This window comes from Cherax quadricarinatus, chromosome 31 (assembly GCF_038502225.1).
Source record: "Cherax quadricarinatus isolate ZL_2023a chromosome 31, ASM3850222v1, whole genome shotgun sequence".
Classification (NCBI taxonomy): domain Eukaryota; kingdom Metazoa; phylum Arthropoda; class Malacostraca; order Decapoda; family Parastacidae; genus Cherax; species Cherax quadricarinatus.
In genome coordinates, this window is record NC_091322.1 from 4608730 (window position 1) to 4623770 (window position 15041).

The following is a 15041-nucleotide window of genomic DNA, read 5'->3' on the forward strand; positions in this document are numbered from 1 at the left end:
CTAAACATCAACTATAGACATCTCTCTGTGACAAGGGTAAAAAGTTTTTGTCCGAAATCATCAGACTAAGTGAACGTTAGAGCGACGTACACTCTGAGGAGACGTCCGGTTGTAGCAACAACAACAACAACAACAACAACAACAGATGAGTGACAATCCGTCACTCTTTCCACCTGCGTCTCCAGAGTTGATACAACTTGTTGGTCACGACTTTTGTATCAATTACTGTTGGTGTGAGGCGTGGGGAGTCGCTTTCCTAACTCGCCAGGAAATTTGAGCAAAGATGAAGGATAGAGTAGTGGGTAGTAATGATGGCAGGACAGAGTGGTTATGTTGGCAAGCCGGAGTGGTAATGTTGGAGGCTAGGGATGGTAATGATGGCAGGCCAGGGTGGCAATGAGGGCAGGCCATGGGTGGTAATGATGACAGGCAAGGGTGGCAATGATGGCTGGCCAGGGGCGGTAATGATGGCAGACAAAGGCTGTAATGATGGCAGGCCGGGGGGGGGGGGTAATGTTGGCAGGCCAGAGGGTGGTAATGAAGGTAGAGAATGGTAAGGATGTCAGGCTAGTGGAGGTAATGAGACCAGGAGTTGATGAATTGGCAAGGTAGTGATGGTTTTGAGGGATGGAGAGATGATAAAGATCAGTACGAAGGGCAATGGAAGGAAGAAACTGGATTGCAGGAGGAGAAGGGTGAAAGACAAAGAAAAAAACGGTTGAAAGAAGGCCAAGGGAAAAAGAAAGTGTGCACAGGCAAGTGTCCAATAAAGTGGGGACAGGTAGGAAGGAAGGATATGACGGGACCTGGGGGGGGGAATGAAAGGAGAGAAGTGACCAATCAATGGGGTCCAATGATCCCCACTCCACTCTGAACGTCAACTCTAATGTCTATAATGTCTATAATGAAGTATCTTGAATTCCTGAAATTTTAATAAAAGTGGATTTAGGACACGTTGAGATTCGTTCAGTCAATAATGCTGGAAGTTGTGTTTTTAAACGACTTCAACTGCGCCTCCTGTCATCATAACGAGAATCTAATCTGCAAGTGATCACACTGTTACCAGTGGACATTCGTTCCTATATTATTTTGCGTTAACCTTATCATCTATCAGTGGTTTTGCTGGAGATCCTCCACACCGACGCCCGTGTCTCGTAGCTCGGTTGGTAGCGCACTCGGCTCTCACACTGAGTGTCCGTACTTCGATCCCCGGTAAGGGTGGAAACATTGGGCATGTTTCCTTACACATGCTGTCTCTGTTCACCTAGCAGCAAGTGGGTACCTGGGTGTGGGCAAGTGGGTACCTGGGAGTGGGCAAGTGAGTACCTGGGTATGGTCGCATCCTGGGGCCAAGATTTCCCTAAATTGTCACTAATGTCAATTAGATCTGTATAAGAAGTATCATGCATTTGTAGAAATACAAATTATTATTATTATTATTATTATTATTATTATTATTATTATTATTATTATTATTATTATTATTATTATTATTATTATTATTATTATATTCCTGTCAGGTATCCGCTTAAACCTTATTTTTTCATTTATGTATTATCGTCCTTTTTATTAGACACCATAGTAATGGTAGTGGAACGGGACCCACGCGTAACCGACAGGTTTTAAACTTAACCATTATACAGAAACTTACAGTTTTACTCAGGACCCCACGCACAATCTTGCACAATATAATGACAACACGCACCAGCGATATAAACTAAACTTCTCTAATAAACTCCAACACTCCACTCCAGAACGGCCTGGCAACTCCAGCACGAACTAATCAACTTGGAGTTTTTAGGCCACACACACACACCTCCGTTTTACACAATAAACTTCATTTTTAAGTCTACACACTCGTCTTGCTCTAGTATTACCCACTAAAACATTTTTTTGAGGCGGGGAACGCGCACATTATCACCCAGGGGGGAAGAGTTAGGTGACAGTGACCGCCTGGCTCATTGCTCACTTCTAAGACAATTGTTTAGTCCGGTGATTAATATTTTGCTCATTATAAGACATTTTATTAAGAAAGTTTCGGAGATGATTATTTTTTTTAGTGACACTTGAGATGAAGTGATGCTTGAGGTTGTGAAGTGAGCTTTATAATAACTAAACTTTAGCTTGAGAAGTGGTATTAGATTTCGTGAAGTTATAACTGAGGCATTAAATTCTTCACTGGACACATCGTTTCTAACGAGGATAAGTGTTATGTTAAATGAATTTATATTTTATTGACTGCCTTCGGCACGCTCTTTTCGACTGTGTAAAAAAAGAACGTAAAATAATATAATTTAAGGGCCTTAAAGATCAAATCTCTGCGTATTATTATTATTAGTAGTAGAATTATTTATGAAAGAGTATACTTCGTATACTCGTAACGCACTACCTACCTATACTCAGGATTTTGATGAATTTTGATTACCTACACAAGATTACTTTCCTATCTGTGTCGGCAGTGATATGTTATCCTTATTGTCATGGGAAGCGCTAGACCAGCAAGGGTTATAAAATGCCTAGAAAATGGGGGTTGGGGGGTTGCAACATGGATTTTTCTGAGAAAATGGAACGGAAGTTGCAGTTTCTTAGTTCAGTAACTCTTCAGCGTCAACGGACCACACTGCTCTGGCTGTGGCTGTACTGCATTGCGAGATGTGGTGTTTGTTGCAGTGCAAAACACGCGTGTAACTCTTAGGTATTTTTGTTCACGAAAAGTTTCGCCTGTACAGAATGCTTCATCAGCCAAATGCAGAGGTGATTACAAGCGGAGACAGTAAAAGTGGAGTTGCCATCTAAAATGATTTAATAATTGTCGTGGCAGGGATTGATTCATAGCCCTTGGCCCTGTCTTTCAACTCTTATCTAGCAGCTTGGCCGATTCCGGGACACCATGATCAATCATACCTGCACTTGAAACTGTGTTTTGTCTTGAACTGCTTATTCTGAAGACGTGAAGGTGGTGTGGTGGTGGTTCATGCCACAGTCAAGATGGACCAGTTGGAAATTTGAAACGTACCGTTCATATTATCCTTATTTTATTGGTATTACATGAAGCGCTAAACCCTTGTTGGTTATTAAGCCCGAAGATGGGTGAACATTCGATCCTCCGTTCATTAATCGGAGACCAGTCTTTGAAGAGTCCAGTTCCTGGCGACCTTAAAATATTATAACATTGGAAACGTCTTGCATTTCCACTTCTCATCCAGTGCTCAGAGCGATCATATTTTCCTCTTTAAATTATTGGGAAGTTGCTATCCTGGTTAAGTAAAATGTTCGTTGGAACTCTTAAACTGTGATTAGGAATTATTCTTTTTTTCTTTACGAGCAGTTTGCTTGGAGGTTTCTTCTCTGGATGGCTGCACGAAGTCATGTGTTGGTTCAGGGATGTTTGTCGTCACCGCAGTTGCTTGAGGGAATGAACGTCCAAGTGTTCCTCTTGTTTCTTACTTGGTTTGTTGGTAGTGGGGAGGAACTGGGTTAATTCTTTATATTCTGCTTTATTAATAATGGGATGATCCCACCTCCTAAAATGTTTTCAATGGTGAAGGGAGATATTTATCATGGCAAACACATCTCTGAAGATGGCTCTTGCACTGTGATGTCAAAAACAGTGGAAGATAAAACGCTGAATCGTTTCTGAAACATTACATTCCAGTCGGCTCTCGAGTCATTACGATTTCTTGAGTCATTACAGTGAGTGCAGTTTTCATTAATATCACGTCCGTACCTGTGGCTGTGAGCTGCTAGCTTAGTGTGTCCCAACCTTACCCAAGCTATTTATGTGTATATTACTTTAGTTTTATATACTGAGTGTTTCCACACTCCAAATATCAAGACCCGGGCCGGAAGTACCGGCAAACCTCTAATGAATGAATGAGTCCAAATATCTTTAATAGCTCTCTAGTGTGTTGATGAGCATGGCATTTTGCAATAGTTAGAAGAGTACCCGTACCTGTTGTATTTGGAGTTGGCAGGTGTGTATAAAAATGTATTGTCCCCATTAAATGAATGTGATAACCTTGAATGTAACTGGGAGAGACAAGTATATACATGTTCCTTGCAGGTTCGCTACAAATTGTATGATTGCCACCCGGCAGTGTGTCAGTTAATGCAAGAGCCTAATACAGTCCATATATTTCCATATATTTTGTGATGGAAGAGAGGACTTTACAACGTATATGTCAGATGTATTATTGTCATGGATTCATGATCCATCTGTGTGTGTGTCAGTCTATGGCACTCATGATCCAGCTGTGTGTATGTCAGTCTATGGCACCAGTACATTACCGCTGATGTACTTCTCTGTTTCCCAGTGTAGTGTGTTCGGGGTCACCGTACTTGATGCTGCTGCTGCTGCCATCGTTTATGGCAGTAAACAACCACTCAAACTGAGTAATTAGTGATACCTTTTTTTTTCTTGTAAATATTGTGCATACGAATTTCTGTCATTTAAATTTTATTTTAAAATTCTTATTTATTCTTAGCTCTCGTGAGGTGATTCTTCTTCAGAGGTTTCTGTGGCATATTCTCTCTCCTAGAAAAATATCCCCATATTGCTTAACGAAAATCCCTTATATCTTAACGCAAGCGATTGCAATATTGCAGCATAAGTTTGTAGTGCTGTTAAATATCAGTATTTATAGATCTGAAGCGAAATATAAGACTCTTTCACAAGTTATAGTATTGAAATTAATATTCCAATTCTGTCAATAAAAATTAAAAATTAGGAAATGCACAGCCCAAATGTAATTCAAAACTTCCATTAAGACACAAAGATAGGGAAGTCTAACCTCCCACAAAGCCCAAAAGTTTATATAAAATATAATTTCAATTATGATACACCAGTTTTAGGTGTATCATAATTGTAGCCAATCAGAGGATTCATTCTCTAGTTATTTTATGGGAAACAATATGTTTAATATAAGTGGATCAAAATAAGCGCCAAATTTCTTTTAATAAATCTGTCCAAAGTGGAAGTTTGAAGCCTATCAGGAGAAGTTTTCTCTAGTAACGGATATGATTCCAACGATTCCAAACTCTTAAACAATTTTAATAAAATTTAAAATTTGCAGCTACTCAGACTAAATTTATGGGGCATCGTCTTTCTTACACAATACCTCGTCAGTAATATTTTGAAGCCGACCAGAAGAATTTTTTTCAGTAATTGAATATAAATGAATATCACTATTTAATAAAATTGGCAAATTGGGACTTACGTCAACCAATAATAGCAGAAACCTTGTTTTCGGGACACATCACCAATTGTGAAAAGTTGAAGCCGATCAGATGAGTCATTGTCTAGTTATATCACGGATTCTAAACATTTCGTATTAATTATTATGGGCTTTTCTCTCCGTGCAGAGGGAAATAATGAAATGAAAATAACAATAGTCTGTCGTTAAATATTCAACGATGGTTCACCCAGTAACGTTGTACGCAGCGTACACAATATTCTCCATCGTTGTTTCACTCAGAATCCCCTTCAGGTGGGTGTTCATAGCGACGAAGAGTTCTCCCCTTCCTTCCGTAGCTCAAATCTAATTGCCTCCAGCAGGAGCTGTTTGACCCCTACGAGTGTAACGCTTCCCCACGAATAAAATAATCAACGTTCAAAGTAATCGGTATTATTCAAGTAAAGAAACAACTGATAAAGCTTCCCAGACAGCAATTAAATTCCAAGAACAGAAGATTAAAAGCAAGAATGGAATGAAAAGAATTTTTTATTAAGAGACATTTTTGTGCTGTTAAGGTTGGCAGTTTTATCTCCCAATTAGGTCTTGCCTTGCCTTTAATTTTAATGTATACAGCAATTTCTTTTGTTTACAGTTTTTTAATAAGGACAATAATATTGCAGAAACAACTTTAATTCAAGTCTTTTGGTGAAATTCGCAGTAGTAAACAGAGAGTTATAAATTATTTGTCTGGTAAAAAGTGTTCAGGGAAAATGTTGGTTGGTTAGTGCTGGGAGGTCTTTGTGTGTGGGGGATTGTTTGGTCAGTGCTGGGAGGTCTTTGTGTGTGGGGGATTGTTTGGTCAGTGCTGGGAGGTCTTTGTGTGTGTGGGATTGTTTGGTCAGTGCTGGGAGGTCTTTGTGTGTGGGGGATTGTTTGGTCAGTGCTGGGAGGTCTTTGTGTGTGTGGGATTGTTTGGTCAGTGCTGGGAGGTCTTTGTGTGCAGGGGAATGGTTGGCCAGTATTGGAGTCTTTGTGTGTGGGGGATTGGTTAGCTAGTGCTGGAAGGTCTTTGTGTGCGGGGGATTCGTTGTCTAGTGCTGGAAGATCTTTGTGTGCGGAGGATTGATTGGCCAGTGCCGGGAGGTCTTTGTGTGCGGGGATTGGTTGGCTAGTGCCGGAAGGTCTTTGTGTGCGGGGGATTGATTGGCCAGTGCCGGGAGGTCTTTGTGTACGGGGATTGGTTGGCCAGTGCTGGGAGGTTTTGTGTGCGGGGGATTCGTTGATCTGTGCTGCCAGATCTTCTCAGAGTGTGGGAGAGAGAGGTTGGTCTTACTCCCTACAAAGTACAAGTTTTCGAAAGCTATTATTTTCCTGGCAGTTCATCTTGCCTGAGCGCCCAGGTCTGTATGGGCACAGATGACAGATGAACTCTCCAGTAATCACCACTTAGACATCTAACCTTGCTGATTATATAAATAATCTACCAGAAAGAAACAAAAATATTATGTATTGCTGTTTGTGGATAAAATAGCACATGAAAAGAACAGGGAGAGGCCCCCAAATTATTTTAACAGGGTGTGAACGTGATCAAGAAGACTATTAAATTTCATCCTCTAACGTGCAATATAATGAGAAATTAAAGAATAAACATGGCACGAGTTGCAACTGAGGAGAGATGCTGCGAATTTTATACTAAAAGAAATAGCTGTAAGCATCATACCAGGTATACAATCAATCCTCTGTCTTCCTTGGCATATGTAAAACCAACTAGCCTAAGAAGCCTTTTCAGAAATCTTTTATTTAGATAAGAACATAAGAAAGGATGAACACTGCAGCCGGCCGTTTGGCTCATACTAGACAGGCCCTTCACAATCCATCCCACTAACAGAATATATGCCTAACCTATTTTTAAATTCTACCCATGCAATATGATTTGATAATTCTATTAACTCATGTATTTATCCAACCTAAACTATGCTTTGATAATTCTATTAACTCATGTGCAAGTCCCACTCAAATCCATCCCCTCTTACTCATGTATTTATCCAACCTAAATTTGAAACTACGCAAAATTTGTTTGCTCCATCTGTGAGTAAGAGGAGCCAGTATTGAGCCCGCATCTTATCAAGCATTTAAACTAGAGAAGAGCCATAAGTGTTTGAAATGAGGTTGGTACCGGAAATGAGAGAGGTAGATTACGGTGAGAGAGATTCAAGGAAATCGACCAAATGACACTAGAAGAGAAGTCATGACAATTAAAATATTCAAGAGATACAGTGAACTGGACAGATAACTTGAGATGATAAGGAGAGAGAGAGAGAGAGAGAGAGAGAGAGAGAGACAGAGAGAGAGAGAGAGCAGCTCGCGGATGAGTCACAAAGATGTTATCCAGCGCCTCGTTTCTATATCTTTCTTTCTCTTTCTCTCTCTCTCTCTCTCTCTCTCTCTCTCTCTCTCTCTCTCTCTCTCTCTCTCTCTCTCTCTCTCTCTCTCTCTCTCTCTCTCTCTCTCTCTCTCTCTCTCCCTCTATAGTACAATGCCAGAGCGGAGATCTTAGTTCTACTTAACTTTTATTTACAAATTTTCGTGATATCGCTGACAATTTCTTAAATCAATTTTCTAGGTTAATTGTTTACTTCCTTCAGTTATATAAATGGGCTATATTTCGCTTTATTTCAAGTGTCAACACACACTGCTATTTCTAACTTGCTCTCGCAACACATTTCCTCATTTAATTGCAATTTTACTATCATCCTTGAATTTTTGCTGTGTCTTCGTTGTGTTTTATTATCGTCCATGTTTGTGTTTTATTATCGTCCATGTTTGTGTTTTATTGTCGTCCATGTTTGTGTTTTATTGTCGTCCATGTTTGTGTTTTATTGTCGTCCATGTTTGTGTTTTATTGTCGTCCATGTTTGTGTTTTATTGTCGTCCATGTTTGTGTTTTATTGTCGTCCATGTTTGTGTTTTATTGTCGTCCATGTTTGTGTTTTATTGTCGTCCATGTTTGTGTTTTATTATCGTCCATGTTTGTGTTTTATTATCGTCCATGTTTGTGTTTTATTGTCGTCCATGTTTGTGTTTTATTGTCGTCCATGTTTGTGTTTTATTGTCGTCCATGTTTGTGTTTTATTGTCGTCCATGTTTGTGTTTTATTGTCGTCCATGTTTGTGTTTTATTGTCGTCCATGTTTGTGTTTTATTGTCGTCCATGTTTGTGTTTTATTGTCGTCCATGTTTGTGTTTTATTATCGTCCATGTTTGTGTTTTATTGTCGTCCATGTTTGTGTTTTATTGTCGTCCATGTTTGTGTTTTATTGTCGTCTATGTTTGTGTTTTATTGTCGTCCATGTTTGTGTTTTATTGTCGTCCATGTTTGTGTTTTATTGTCGTCCATGTTTGTGTTTTATTGTCGTCCATATTTGTGTTTTATTATCGTCCATGTTTGTGTTTTATTGTCGTCCATGTTTGTGTTTTATTGTCGTCCATGTTTGTGTTTTATTGTCGTCCATGTTTGTGTTTTATTGTCGTCCATGTTTGTGTTTTATTGTCGTCCATGTTTGTGTTTTATTGTCGTCCATGTTTGTGTTTTATTGTCGTCCATATTTGTGTTTTATTATCGTCCATGTTTGTGTTTTATTATCGTCCATGTTTGTGTTTTATTATCGTCCATGTTAATGTTTTATTGTCGTCCATGTTTGTGTTTTATTGTAGTCCATGTTTGTGTTTTATTGTCGTCCATGTTTGTGTTTTACTGTCGTCCATGTTTGTGTTTTATTATTGTCCATGTTTATGTTTTATTGTAGTCCATGTTTGTGTTTTATTGTCGTCCATGTTTGTGTTTTATTGTCGTCCATGTTTGTGTTTTATTATCGTCCATGTTTGTGTTTTATTGTCGTCTATGTTTATGTTTTATTGTCGTCCATGTTTGTGTTTTATTGTAGTCCATGTTTGTGTTTTATTGTCGTCCATGTTTGTGTTTTATTGTCGTCCATGTTTGTGTTTTATTGTCGTCCATGTTTGTGTTTTATTGTCGTCCATGTTTGTGTTTTATTGTCGTCCATGATTGTTCTATCATCGTCCATGTTTGTTTTATCATCGTACGTGTTTGTTTTATCGTCGTCCATGTTTGTGTTTTATCGTTGTCCATGTTTGTGTTTCATTGTCGTCCATGTTTGTGTTTCATTGTCGTCCATGTTTGTTTTTTAACATCGTCCATGATTGTTTTATCATCGCCCATATTTGTTTTATCATCGTCCATGTTTGTTTTATCATCGTACGTGTTTGTTTTATCGTCGTCCATGTTTGTGTTTTATCGTCGTCCATGTTAGTGCTTTATCGTCTTCCATGTTTGTGTTTTATTGTCGTCCATGTTTGTGTTTTATTGTCGTCCATGTTAGTGTTTTATCGTCGTCCATGTTTGTGTTTTATTGTCGTCCATGTTTGTGTTTTATTGTCGTCCATGTTTGTGCTTTATTGTCGTCCATGTTTGTGTTTTATTGTCGTCCATGTTAATGTTTTATCGTCGTCCATGTTAATGTTTTATCGTCGTTCATGTTTGTGTTTTATTGTCGTCCATGTTTGTGTTTTATTGTCGTCCATGTTTGTGTTTAATTGTCGTCCATGTTTGTGTTTTATTGTCGTCCATGGTAATGTTTTATCGTCGTCCATGTTAATGTTTTATCGTCGTCCATGTTTGTGTTTTATTGTGGTCTATGTTTGTGTTTTATTGTCGTCCATGTTTGTGTTTAATTGTCGTCCATGTTTGTGTTTTATTGTCGTCCATGTTAATGTTTTATTGTCGTCTATGTTTGTGTTTTATTGTCGTCCATGTTTGTGTTTCATTGTCGTCCATGTTTGTGTTTTATTGTCGTCTATGTTTGTGTTTTATTGTCGTCCATGTTAATGTTTTATCGTCGTCCATGTTAATGTTTTATCGTCGTCCATGTTTGTGTTTTATTGTCGTCCATGTTTGTGTTTAATTGTCGTCCATGTTTGTGTTTTATTGTCGTCCATGTTAATGTTTTATTGTCGTCTATGTTTGTGTTTTATTGTCGTCCATGTTTGTGTTTCATCGTCGTCCATGTTAATGTTTTATCGTCGTCCAAGGTTCTTTATATTTTATATATCACATATAACTTTTTTACGGTCTATAAAAAGATATCTGGCTTCAACTTGCTTCTGTCTAGTATTCTTAAAAGATTCTCTCGTCTGATTCCTTGTGCTGGCCAGTGGTGTTCCTTCCTGGCTTGTATAAGTCTCCTGTAAGTCACTGGACTGGAGCGCTGTCTATGTTGGTTCCCGCGATCGAACCTGATTGCTTCCCATCTTTACCCAGATGCGGCTTGGTCCCTATAGGTTTAGCGCTCCTCGATAAACCGGCTAATATCAATAATATTTGCATTGGTTTCCGAGAAATTCGGTAAAGGTTTATTTAATTACGTTGTTTGGATTTTCTCGTTTTTTCAGTGAAGTGTTTTAAGTCTTGGAAGATCTTAAAGTAGTTTAGCATTTTTATTTTTTTTTATTTTTTCCCTTGCGTTATATATAAAATCGTATGTGTGTACTCATTTATTTGTAGTTGCAGGGGTCGAGTCTCGGCTCCTGGCCCCGAGTTAGTGTGTGTGTGTTTGTGTGTGTGTGAGAGAGAGAGAGAGAGAGAGAAGGAGGGAAGGTCTGTGAGGAGGGAGGGAAAGGTCTGTGAGAGGGGAGGTGAAGGTCTGTGAGAGGGGAGGTGAAGGTCTGTGAGAGGGGAGGTGAAGGTCTGTGAGAGGGGAGGTGAAGGTCTGTGAGAGGGGAGGTGAAGGTCTGTGAGAGGGGAGGTGAAGGTCTGTGAGAGGGGAGGTGAAAGTCTGTGAGAGGGGAGGTGAAGGTCTGTGAGAGGGGAAGTGAAGGTCTGTGAGAGGGGAGGTGAAGGTCTGTGAGAGAGGAGGTGAAGGTCTGTGAGAGGGGAGGTGAAGGTCTGTGAGAGGGGAGATGAAGGTCTGTGAGAGGGGAAGTGAAGGTCTGTGAGAGGGGAAGTGAAGGTCTGTGAGAGGGGAGGTGAAGGTCTGTGAGAGGGGAGGTGAAGGTCTGTGAGAGGGGAAGTGAAGGTCTGTGAGAGGGGAGGTGAAGGTCTGTGAGAGGGGAGGTGAAGGTCTGTGAGAGGAGAGGTGAAGGTCTGTGAGAAGGGAGGTGAAGGTCTCTGAGAGGGGAGGTGAAGGTCTATGAGAGGGGAGTTGAAGGTCTGTGGGACAGGAAGTGAAGGTCTGTGAGAGGAGAAATGAAGGTCTGGAGAGGGGAAGTGAAGGTCTGTGGGAGAGGAAGTAAAGGTCTGTGAGAGAAGTGAAGGTCTGTGAGAGGGGAGGTGAAGGTCTGTGAGAGGGGAGGTGAAGGTCTGTGAGAGGGGAAGTGAAGGTCTGTGAGAGGGGAAGTGAAGGTCTGTGAGAGGAGAAGTGAAGGTCTGTAGGAGAGGAAGTGAAGGTCTGTGAGAGGGGAAATGAAGGTCTGTGAGAGGAGAAGTGAAGGTCTGTGAGAGGGGAGGTGAAGGTCTGTGAGAGGGGAGGTGAAGATCTGTGAGAGGGGAAGTGAAGGTCTGTGAGAGGGGAGGTGAAGGTCTGTGAGAGGGCAGGTGAAGGTCTGTGAGAGGGGAGGTGAAGGTCTGTGAGAGGGGAAGTGAAGGTCTGTGAGAGGGGAAGTGAAGGTCTGTGAGAGGGGAAATGAAGGTCTGTGAGAGGGGAAGTGAAGGTCTGTGAGAGGGGAGGTGAAGGTCTGTGAGAGGGGAGATGAAGGTCTGTGAGAGGGGAGGTGAAGGTCTGTGAGAGAGGAAGTGAAGGTCTGTGAGAGGGGAGGTGAAGATCTGTGAGAGGGGAAGTGAAGGTCTGTGAGAGGGGAGGTGAAGGTCTGTGAGAGGGGAGGTGAAGGTCTGTGAGAGGGGAAGTGAAGGTCTGTGAGAGGGGAGGTGAAGGTCTGTGAGAGGGGAGGTGAAGGTCTGTGAGAGGGGAGGTGAAGGTCTGTGAGAGGGGAGGTGAAGGTCTCTGAGAGGGGAGGTGAAGGTCTATGAGAGGGGAGGTGAAGGTCTGTGGGAGAGGAAGTGAAGGTCTGTGAGAGAAGTGAAGGTCTGTGAGAGGGGAAGTGAAGGTCTGTGGGAGAGGAAGTAAAGGTCTGTGAGAGAAGTGAAGGTCTGTGAGAGGGGAGGTGAAGGTCTGTGAGAGGGGAGGTGAAGGTCTGTGAGAGGGGAAGTGAAGGTCTGTGAGAGGGGAAGTGAAGGTCTGTGAGAGGAGAAGTGAAGGTCTGTGGGAGAGGAAGTGAAGGTTTGTGAGAGGGGAAATTAAGGTCTGTGAGAGGGGAGGTGAAGGTCTCTGAGAGGGGAGGTGAAGGTCTATGAGAGGGGAGGTGAAGGTCTGTGGGAGAGGAAGTGAAGGTCTGTGAGAGGAGAAGTGAAGGTCTGTGAGAGGTGAAGTGAAGGTCTGTGGGAGAGGAAGTAAAGGTCTGTGAGAGAAGTGAAGGTCTGTGAGAGGGGAGGTGAAGGTCTGTGAGAGGGGAGGTGAAGGTCTGTGAGAGGGGAAGTGAAGGTCTGTGAGAGGGGAAGTGAAGGTCTGTGAGAGGAGAAGTGAAGGTCTGTAGGAGAGGAAGTGAAGGTCTGTGAGAGGGGAAATGAAGGTCTGTGAGAGGAGAAGTGAAGGTCTGTGAGAGGGGAGGTGAAGGTCTGTGAGAGGGGAGGTGAAGATCTGTGAGAGGGGAAGTGAAGGTCTGTGAGAGGGGAGGTGAAGGTCTCTGAGAGGGGAGGTGAAGGTCTATGAGAGGGGAGGTGAAGGTCTGTGAGAGGGGAGGTGAAGGTCTCTGAGAGGGGAGGTGAAGGTCTATGAGAGGGGAGGTGAAGGTCTGTGGGAGAGGAAGTGAAGGTCTGTGAGAGAAGTGAAGGTCTGTGAGAGGGGAAGTGAAGGTCTGTGGGAGAGGAAGTAAAGGTCTGTGAGAGAAGTGAAGGTCTGTGAGAGGGGAGGTGAAGGTCTGTGAGAGGGGAGGTGAAGGTCTGTGAGAGGGGAAGTGAAGGTCTGTGAGAGGGGAAGTGAAGGTCTGTGAGAGGAGAAGTGAAGGTCTGTGGGAGAGGAAGTGAAGGTTTGTGAGAGGGGAAATTAAGGTCTGTGAGAGGGGAGGTGAAGGTCTCTGAGAGGGGAGGTGAAGGTCTATGAGAGGGGAGGTGAAGGTCTGTGGGAGAGGAAGTGAAGGTCTGTGAGAGGAGAAGTGAAGGTCTGTGAGAGGTGAAGTGAAGGTCTGTGGGAGAGGAAGTAAAGGTCTGTGAGAGAAGTGAAGGTCTGTGAGAGGGGAAGTGAAGATCTGTGAGAGGGGAAGTGATGGTCTGTGAGAGGAGAAGTGAAGGTCTGTGGGAGAGGAAGTGAAGGTCTGTGAGAGGGGAAATGAAGGTCTATGAGAGGGGAGGTGAAGGTCTGTGAGAGGGGAGGTGAAGGTCTGTGAGAGGGGAGGTGAAGATCTGTGAGAGGGGAAGTGAAGGTTTGTGAGAGGGGAGGTGAAGGTCTGTGAGAGGGCAGGTGAAGGTCTGTGAGAGGGGAGGTGAAGGTCTGTGAGAGGGGAAGTGAAGGTCTGTGATAGGGGAAGTGAAGGTCTGTGAGAGGAGAAGTGAAGGTCTGTGGGAGAGGAAGTGAAGGTCTGTGAGAGGGGAAGTGAAGGTCTGTGAGAGTGGAAGTGAAGGTCTGTGAGAGGGGAGGTGAAGGTCTGTGAGAGGGGAGATGAAGGTCTCTGAGAGGGGAGGTGAAGGTCTATGAGAGGGGAGGTGAAGGTCTGTGGGAGAGGAAGTGAAGGTCTGTGAGAGGAGAAGTGAAGGTCCGTGAGAGGGGAAGTGAAGGTCTGTGAGAGGGGAAGTGAAGGTCTGTGAGAGAGAAAGTGAAAGTCTGTGAGAGGGGAAGTGAAGGTCTGTGAGAGGGGAGGTGAAGGTCTGTGAGAGGGGAGGTGAAGGTCTGTGAGAGGGGAGGTGAAGGTCTGTGAGAGGGGAGGTGAAGGTCTATGAGAGGGGAGGCGAAGGTCTGTGGGAGGGAAAGTGAAGGTCTGTGAGAGGGGAAGTGAAGGTCTGTGGGAGAGGAAGTGAAGGTCTGTGAGAGGGGAAGTTTCTGCCATCAAGGAAGATGCATTCTACCCATCTTTGTCTTTCTTGCTTTATCTCAGCAATTCCAGTCAAAGAAATGAAGCAGGTCAGTCACACGGTAACTCTCATCTCGGAATCCATGATAGTGATCACACACGCTCCTCGTCTGTTATCGAGTATCATCCTCCTTACAATCTTCTCCATCACTGTGGAAAGGATGCACGTCAAGGATGCCAGCCTGTAGTTTAGCACCTCCTGTCTGCTCTCATTTTTAAATACTGAGATTGTCAGCCAACTCCAGTTGTCCAGTAGTTGTCACCTTTCCTGCGACAGTTTTGTGTGTGTGTGTGTGTGTGTGTGTGTGTGTGTGTGTGTGTGTGTGTGTGTGTGTGTGTGTGTGTGTGTGTGTGTGTGTGTGTGTGTGTGTGTGTGTGTGTGTGTGTGTGTGTGTGCGCGTGTGTGTGTGTGTGTGTGTGTGTGTGTGTGTGTGTGTGTGTGTGTGTGTGTGTGTGTGTGTGTGTGTGTGTGTGTGTATTTGTGTGTGTGTGTGTGTGTGTGATTTATGAATGTATGCTGTCTGAATTATTTCATGTTACTACTTGGTATCTTTTAATTCAATTTAACTCATAGAATATGTTGTATGACAGAAATAGTAGGTAACTAAATACATCTCCGAGTACTCGACATCCTTAGTGAATCTACTTCGCTGCGGCTGTAATGTTGATCCTTTAAGAAGGGTCCCTTGAGTTTGTAAAGGACTCCTGGTTCCCCGATGCTGCATACATCCTC